This window comes from Periplaneta americana, chromosome 4, assembly GCF_040183065.1.
Source record: "Periplaneta americana isolate PAMFEO1 chromosome 4, P.americana_PAMFEO1_priV1, whole genome shotgun sequence".
Taxonomy (NCBI): domain Eukaryota; kingdom Metazoa; phylum Arthropoda; class Insecta; order Blattodea; family Blattidae; genus Periplaneta; species Periplaneta americana.
In genome coordinates this window covers 3,519,703-3,528,613 of record NC_091120.1, presented here as the reverse complement: position 1 = coordinate 3,528,613, position 8,911 = coordinate 3,519,703, and positions in this window count along the sequence as shown.

The following is an 8,911-nucleotide window of genomic DNA, read 5'->3' as shown; positions in this document are numbered from 1 at the left end:
TAAAGAGATTTAAGATGGTCATTCGTTCATAGTTTTCTGACCAAAGACTAACTTTCACTGAAAACCCACGACCAATCCAACGTTGTGGAAACATGTTGCGTTTTGAAATATTGGTAAATATTATTATCATCAAGATTTACGTATCTTATTTAACTTTGAATCTTCGCAAAATACCAGTTTCTTCTTCACCCGTCAGAAATCGTATAGATTTTTATAGGTCGTCAAACCTACAAAAAATCGAACTGCAGAAGAAACAAAAAGAAAACTTTCACGTTTATACTACATTACACAGCGTAATTACTAATTACAGTATACAAGTGTTTGGAAAAAGAGCTAGAGCTAATAAGTTCAATGAGAAAGACGATTTAATATTTTGACAATGTTTTGCAAGGTGTGAAGTTGTTTTTTTTATTTGTGCCTTATAATTTGAACACGTCCAACGTTTCGGAGCTTCATATCGGCTTCATTACTACGGAAAAGAGGAAAATAATCGGAAAGTAGTTCATAAAATGAATATAAAATTTCAGGGAAATTATTACAATTATTGATAACACTCTACGACTTAACTTAATGCAATAATTGTCTAGGATAAAGGTTTAGAGGTGCAAAATATGTTGTGCATGGCAATGAAGTTTGGATTCTCAATCAAGAAAGCAGAATAAGCACTTTTTAATTAGGAGATACGTTACAAAACTTTAGGACCATTGAAAGTGGAACCAATCAGTGACGTAATGTAATATTAGCATTACTAATGAGTCTCCGAAACCTAGAAATAACCCTATTCCACCTGAGGTAGGCTATGTAAGGATTATATATTATTTAATGTACCGAAGTACATATGATATTTCCATGCAGATATTCTGCGTCATCAGAGCTGAAAACCCGGGTTCAAATCCCGGTGCCGGAGAGAATTTTTCTCCGTTCCATTACTCTTTCATCGTATGATGACGCAGAATATCTGCATGGAAATATCATATGTACTTCGGTACATTAAAATAATATATATGACATGCGTAAATCACTTCGTGATTTAAGACGGCGCTTATTCCGTCGGATCCCGGCCAACTAGTCACTCATAACGAGTGCACCTCAGCACATGTGTGGACTTCGGTCCTACGTTCATAGACATCTATGACGTAGTGCAGAGGGCGGCCACTAGAGGGAACCCAAGAGTTGGAACTTAAACTGAGACGATTCTGTCCGACACCGGGATGGGTATCCGGTGTAGTTTAAAGGATAAAGCATCAGCACGTAGAGCTGAAAACCCGGGTTCAAATCCCGGTCCCGGAGAGAATTTTTCTCCGTTCCATCACTCTTTCATCATATGTAAGGATTGTTGGATTGTTAAAACAATACTAATCTAAAATAAGTGAAATTTTGTATAACAATACGAACAGGTTTAAAAGCTTTTAAAAATATGGCAAGTGAATCTGAGAAAATACGCACAGGAAGTGATATAATCCTGCACATTAAGATGATAATAAACAAAAAAATAAATTATACGTTTTGCCATTAGGTGTTTGGTTAATTAAATAATTTCATCGAAAGTTTAAACTCGCTAGCAATGCTCAAGACTCCACACGGTGGCATATCCGACGTGAGTTATAAACAAAATGCTACTACGTACTGCAAAATCAAAATAGTGCTTTGGCTCGGGTTTTTCTCGACCAAATTTAAAATCTCTTCCCTATCAACAATTTCATCAGGTCGTTGTCGACCCCGATTGCGAAATGTTGGAATTTCGCTGCCCGTATCACGTACCATCTAGCGGACAGCGATGAATATCTCTGGACCAGGTTACTATCCTACTGGAAATCTTTCTGCGTACAAAACGATGACGAGTTGCATTTCAGCTATCCGTAAATTAAAATAATATCCAGAGTCCAGAGTCCTGCATTGGAGTTAAATCGCTCGCTTGAACTCGGTCGAGTGTCGCACGCTCGAGTGAGATACGATCGGTTGTGATACACTCGTAATAAATAGAAGCACAGTACAAGGTCATCTCACCGACATGTCTTATCTTGAATGGAAGGCGACAGATAAGATACACATATGTCTTGCTCACACGGTAAAAATAAGGCTTTATTTTCTGCGTTTATGACGAACGTTTAATGGAACAGCCAATGGAACTTACCAAAACAGGAACATGAAGTTATAAATAAAATAGTATGAAAAACTTCGATATACAGTTATTATTGCTAATTAATAATTATTCAATATTTGATTTACCACATATATAATATGATAGGTCCATACATAGTGTTCCGCCTATATACTGCGACAATGTAGAAACGTTTTACAAAATATTATTGATATAGCAGTAGATTAATAACAATATTAGTACAGAAAATATAATAAAACGAATAATCATGCTGCACAACTGTTACAGACGCAAAGACAGATACACTAATTATTAGAGATTAGTATTATTATTATTATTATTATTATTATTATTACTAGAAAACTTGATACAGTTCTTGCATTATCGTGATTGTGTACTCCGTTTATAATAATCAGGGAACGGATTTATATGGACTAAAAATATATGAAATATGTAAATATATATGTAGTTATTTTTACCAAAATATGGAATTAAATATGGATTTTTACCAAAATATGGAATTAAATATGGACTTAAAATTATAAAAAAATGACTATGTACGTTAAATATTGGTACATTTTAATCAAACTAAACAAAAAATATAATGGACGTACCTTATCTTCCAATGTAGTTTCAACAAAACACAATTTTTATTGTCTGTTACCATAACAATAGGTTACAAACATTTCTTTCAAGTGCTGAAAAGTGAATCTTCTTCTATTGTCTCTGAGGATAGATTTATACTGACTAAAAGAGCGTTCGACGTCACAAGAAGTAATTGGTACATAATTCAATTTCACAATGTCTGCTGGGGATAAGTCCAAGTTAATCTTCACTGTTGATTCACCACTCATCACAGCAACAACCTTTTGTAGTTCTTCATATCCAGGGTTTTTTGAAAGTACAGTGTCCACCTTAGCTCTTACTGCATCTGCAACTTTACCTCTACCACGATTCAGTTGTTCCACAGTACTATTTATAATTTCAAAACTTTCAGATAGTGAAAGGTGCCTATTTTGGAGACTTTTGAGCGTTTTTATGATGCATGAAAATGTATGCTGAATGTGAGCTAAGTCATTCTTCACACTTATGTCACAGGTAACTGTTTTCGCAGTATCAATTGAGACTGCATCTTCAGAGTCCAATGCAAGGAGAACATTGTTAATAGAGTCTATATGTTCGGCATAATATTCAACTGCTTCTAGCCATGTACCCCATCTAGTTAAAATTGGCTTTGGTGGCAATGGAATTTCAGGGTACATTTCTTTCAACACGTTAACTCTACTGGGAGCTTTGAGAAATACTTTTTTCACTGATGAAATCAACAAATCTACTTTAGGGAAATTGTCTCTGACCACTTCTGCCACACGATGAAATGCATGCGCCACACAAGTAAAATGAGTCAATTTAGGATATACAACAGATAATGCTTGTCCAGCTTTGACCATATAAGGGGCAGCATCGCTAATAAAGAATAACACATTATCGTACATAATACCCTTTGGCCACAGGATACCCATAGCTTCGTTGAACAGTTTAACTATAGTTTTGTTATTGCACTTTTCTAGAACATCACAATGTAAAAGAATTCGTTCAGAATATTGTTCACTTAACAAACCGATAACTACATTACCAACAAGTCTACCTTCTTTGTCGGGAGTCTCATCAATGGAAACCCAAATTGAACTATCTTTAATTTCATCTCTTATCTTCTGTATTGTCTCATCGTAGATGGATGGAGCATACGTCTTCCTAAGTGTTGACTCATCCGGGATTGTATGTTGAGTATATTTTTCAAGGAATTCCCTGAAGACCTTATTCTTTAGTTTGTAGAGAGGAATATCAGCAGAGATGAGAGAACGGCACAGGTCGATGTTAAACTCAGATCTTACATTCGATGTTGTTGGTTGTGTTAAAAACAATTGTCTCTGCTTGGAATTTAGTTGTTTGTTGGCCTGATGTTTACTGGTTGTAATGTGTTGTTGCACCAGGAACTTTTGTGTAGATGATACTGCACACTGACACAAATTACAAAATAATATTTTATTGTCAGTTGATAAACCATCTTCTTTAAATTCTGAAATGTAACTTGTTAGTTTTGATTTTAAATTGACTGAATGACGTACTTTTGGCATATTTACCGTCTTTATAGTATGATTTACAAAACTGAACCTATGTGTACTCTGACTGGCATTTAACTGTTGAGCTGCACAACTGAAGTCTGTTAAAAATTTTAAATTAAATTAATACAGTTTTGTAACTTACTTTCCCATTGTTGATAGGACTGCTAATTTTCAAATAACTCTGATGTTAAAGGGATTACTGAACATGTGTTTAAATCTCTATTGTTGAAATGTATTTTTAAAAGTTAATGGAATTTTGTTTTGTTTTATTGTTAAACCTAATATAATATGGACTGTTTTATATGAAATATGGAAAATATATGGAAATTAACGAAAATATGTACTAAAATCTAAAATATGGAAAAATATGGAAAATAAAAGTAGGATTTTTCAACCCTACACATTGTGAAACATAAAGATAATGCAAAATATAAATTATATTAGCTTTATAAGTAAATATGTATTTACATATAAATCCTTTCCCTGATAATAATTATATGTACATCCAATAACATATATCAGATGTAGCAAAAACAAAATCACTCCCGTGTGGGGGAAAAAAAAAAAAAAAAAAAAACATTTACCTACAACATTTATATTACATTTTAAAGCAAGTTTTGTAGTTGTACTATGGAGAGGTTAGTTAAACACTGCAAAGTTTTGAAATGATAAACATCTACGATGTTACTACACAGTTCATCACTGTAACAAGAACGAATGTCTAACGCTCGGTTTATACCGTTCGAGGATTTATCGCTTGTGACAATTTTACCCATCATGCATGTGCGCTACCTATCGGATTATGCTATGAACTACTTGGCGCTCGAGCAAAAACGTCCGATGCAGACCTCTGGTCCAGACATTCGGAGTTAGAAAATCTCGGCATCGCTATACACTAAATTGAATGTCAAAGCAAGCTTCACTTAAGATCGGACACTGCTGAATGTCTGGTTCTGGAGAGAGCGAGAGGGCGTAAGACTTCTGCACGGCTAGTACGTCGGATGAAGTGAAAGAAGTCCAATTGCAATTAGCTTCTTCATACCTATTTGGTGTTTTGGAAGAAGATGCTGGGTACTGTTAAGCTATTTAATTCCATTATCGTGCTTTTAATTAAATCTGTGTAGCGCATTACGTAATCCCCTGCAAGTAATAACGCGTGTCAGAGACTCAACTTCAGCATTACAGGTTCTTACTAATCAGCTGAAACTATACTCGGCGCTCGAGATAGCATCAGAAGCCAGCCACTCTGAGAAAATGATTCTACAAACATAGTACACTCGAACGTAGCCATGGATTTAGAACCTACAGGCCCATTATTTTTGTTATTATTATTATTATTATTATTATTATTATTATTATTATTATTATTATTATTATTATTATTATTGGGCGGCCGGGTAGCTCAGTTGGTAGAGCAGCTGGCTGCGGACTGAAAGGTCCGGGGTTCGATCCCAGGTGGTGACAGGATTTTTTCTCGTTGCCAAACTTTCAGAACGGCCCCAAGGTTCACTCAGCCTTCTATAAAATTGAGTACCGGGTCTTTCCCGGGGGTAAAAGGCGGTCAGAGCGTGGTGCCGACCACACCACCTCATTCTAGTGCCGAGGTCATGGAAAGCATGGGGCTCTACCTCCATGCCCCCCCAAGTGCCTTCATGGCATGTTACTGGGATACCTTTACCTTCTTACCTTATTATTATTATTATTATTATTATTATTATTATTACTTACTTACAAATGGCTTTTAAGGAACGCGAAGGTTCATTGCCGCCCTCACATAAGCCCGCCAGCGGTCCCTATCCTGTGCAAGATTAATCCAGTCTCTATCATCATACCCCACCTCCCTCAAATCCATTTTAATATTATCCTCCCATCTACGTCTCGGCCTCCCTAAAGGTCTTTTTCCCTCCCAACTAACACTCTATATGCATTTCTGGATTCGCCCATACGTGCTACATGCCCTTCCCATCTCAAACGACTGGATTTAATGTTCCTAATTATGTCAGGTGAAGAATACAATGCGTGCAGTTCTGTGTTGTGTAACTTTCTCCATTCTCCTGTAACTTCATCCCGCTAAGCCCCAAATATTTTCCTAAGCACTTTATTCTCAAACACCCTTAACCTATGTTCCTCTCTCAGAGGGAGAGTCCAAGTTTCACAACCATACAGAACAACCGGTAATATAACTGTTTTATAAATTCTAACTTTCAGATTTTTGGACAGCAGACTGGATGACAAGAGCTTCTCAACCGAATAATAACACGCATTTCCCATATTTATTCTGCGTTTAATTTCCTCCCGAGTGATTATTATTATTATTATTATTATTATTATTATTATTATTTATATATAATTTGAACTGGTAATGGAAATTACGGGAAAACGGCTGAACGGATTTTAATAAATGATCCCTCATTTTGAAGCTTGGAACCCAAAGTTTTTTCAGAAAAAATAGTAGTTTTCAGTGAAATATCAATTTTCCTACATCATTTTCTTATTTTCAAAAATCCATTTTTCGTCAGTTTTGAGAACTAATTGGATATCAAAATAAAACAAAACACACACTACAATAAACAATAGGCCAATAGGCATTATACGAAGGCCATGACCTGCAGGATTGCTGGCATATTTAGAGTTCAAATTCAATTGGTTATTAAAAACTTCAAGACTTACTAAAATTAATTTACAGGTCTGATTCTGCAGTGCGTAATTTTCTGAATACAGCTGTGTATTGTATATTAATATCTACAAAACGTGAAGTGGTTTGATGACATTATTACCATTAGAAATGGAACATTATTATAGTTATTGCCATGATGTGACTATTTTTCATTAATTATACGTATTAATGCTATGTTGATGATATGAAAGTGAAATATTTTGGGGTTATATAAGTAGATGTAGAGAATACCTTAAATTAGATCTTCATTTCTATAATTTACTAAGTGGCGGCTATAATATATATATATATATATATATATATATATATATATATATAACTACAAAACTTACGTAAGATAATAATATTATTAAAAATCAAATATTTTTGTAGTTATTAATCAAGTGGGGTTGAGTCTTTTTCATATAGGCTACTTGATGGCGGTGTGGTGTAGATATTTATATGCGTCATTCTCTTTAGTATTGGCTCGAGAGAGCGCAAAAATTACAGTTCCTAAGGAAGACAAAAATGTATTACTTACTGATAAAATAAGAAGCCTACAAAATTTTGTATTCTCCCGATCATTTCAGCAAGATCTCTTAGAAGGATAAAACGATTTTGCCCTCTACATTTCAACCTCTACATGCAGCAGCTGTAACAAGATGCTATGTCTATTGTTCGAAAGCATAGCAAACCTGACATTTTTTTTAACTTTCACCTACAATCCACAATGACCTGAAATAGCTACTGCTTTACTCCCACATGAAAAATCCACTGGTCATCCTGACATTGTTACTTGCGTTTTCGCGTTGAAACTCGAGAACTGAAAGTGGATAGGTTCAAGAAAAAGTTTTTGGCATAAAAATATCATTCAGAGGGAGTGTGTTTCATTATTATGGAAGCAAATAACTTCCAAAATGTCTGATATTTTTTATTTGAACTTCTAATGAACTTAGTTTGCAGCACAAGCCACTAGTTATTATTATAAATTGGAAAAACTTAAGTTTCTAGCTCCCAGCAATCTGATTGTGTCAGAATTTTTAGATCTCTTTTTAACTACAGCAATTATCGATAAAATTGAGAATTAAAAAAAACACTTCTCTGTAAATCGAAATAAAAGGTTTTTGACTTCATAAATCACAATAACGCGAGAATGTAAAAAAAAATTCTTTAAAATTTAATAATGTTTGCTTTTCTGTGATTTGTTTGCCACTGTATGCAGCAATGGAGATTATTTTTTTTTTCATAAAATCTAAAATAACATTTTTCTACACCTTATATATGTTGACAAGGGGGCCGTGTTAAAACAGTTGCTGTAGGTCTGTGATTTCATTATCAGATGGACTTGGAAACAATTGACGTAAATCTTTTTTTAACGTGCAAAACTTAAAGAAATATTAAACTTAATTTTTATTTAATAAGACGTTTTTGTTCGTACACAAAAAATAGGGACTATTGTTTAAAACGTGAGTTACTAATGTGGAATAATATATTAAACACTTAAGAAAAGTTGAATAGTATTTAGTGTAAAATTATTATCTTATATCAAAGCTGCATATTATGAGAAATATTGAATACTTCATATTACTTTCTGTAATTAATTGTTACATATTGTTTCTTTGGTTTAGTGAGACAAAATCAATTCTGATATTAGGAATGAATTTAAAATAACGCTTTATATACGCATTGCTGACAACTGCAAAGATAAAATTGATAGTAATCTGATGCCTATAATAATTAGTAAAGGCATGTGGACAACAATAAAACTTAATTTGATAAAACCTTGAAATTGCCGATACATTTTTACTTCTATTCATTTATTAGGTCTAAATAAAAAAAGCTAATTTGTATTTTTCTATCAACAGAAAGACGAAGGAATTAGGCCTACTAAAGGATGTTTTTGACTCACGTTTTATGATCCCTGGGAAATCGAAAGTACGATTTGGAGCAATTTGTAATGCTGTAATTGTAGCAATTATAAACAGCACACATACACCCTGACATTTTAACACTAGTACTAATTAATAAAAC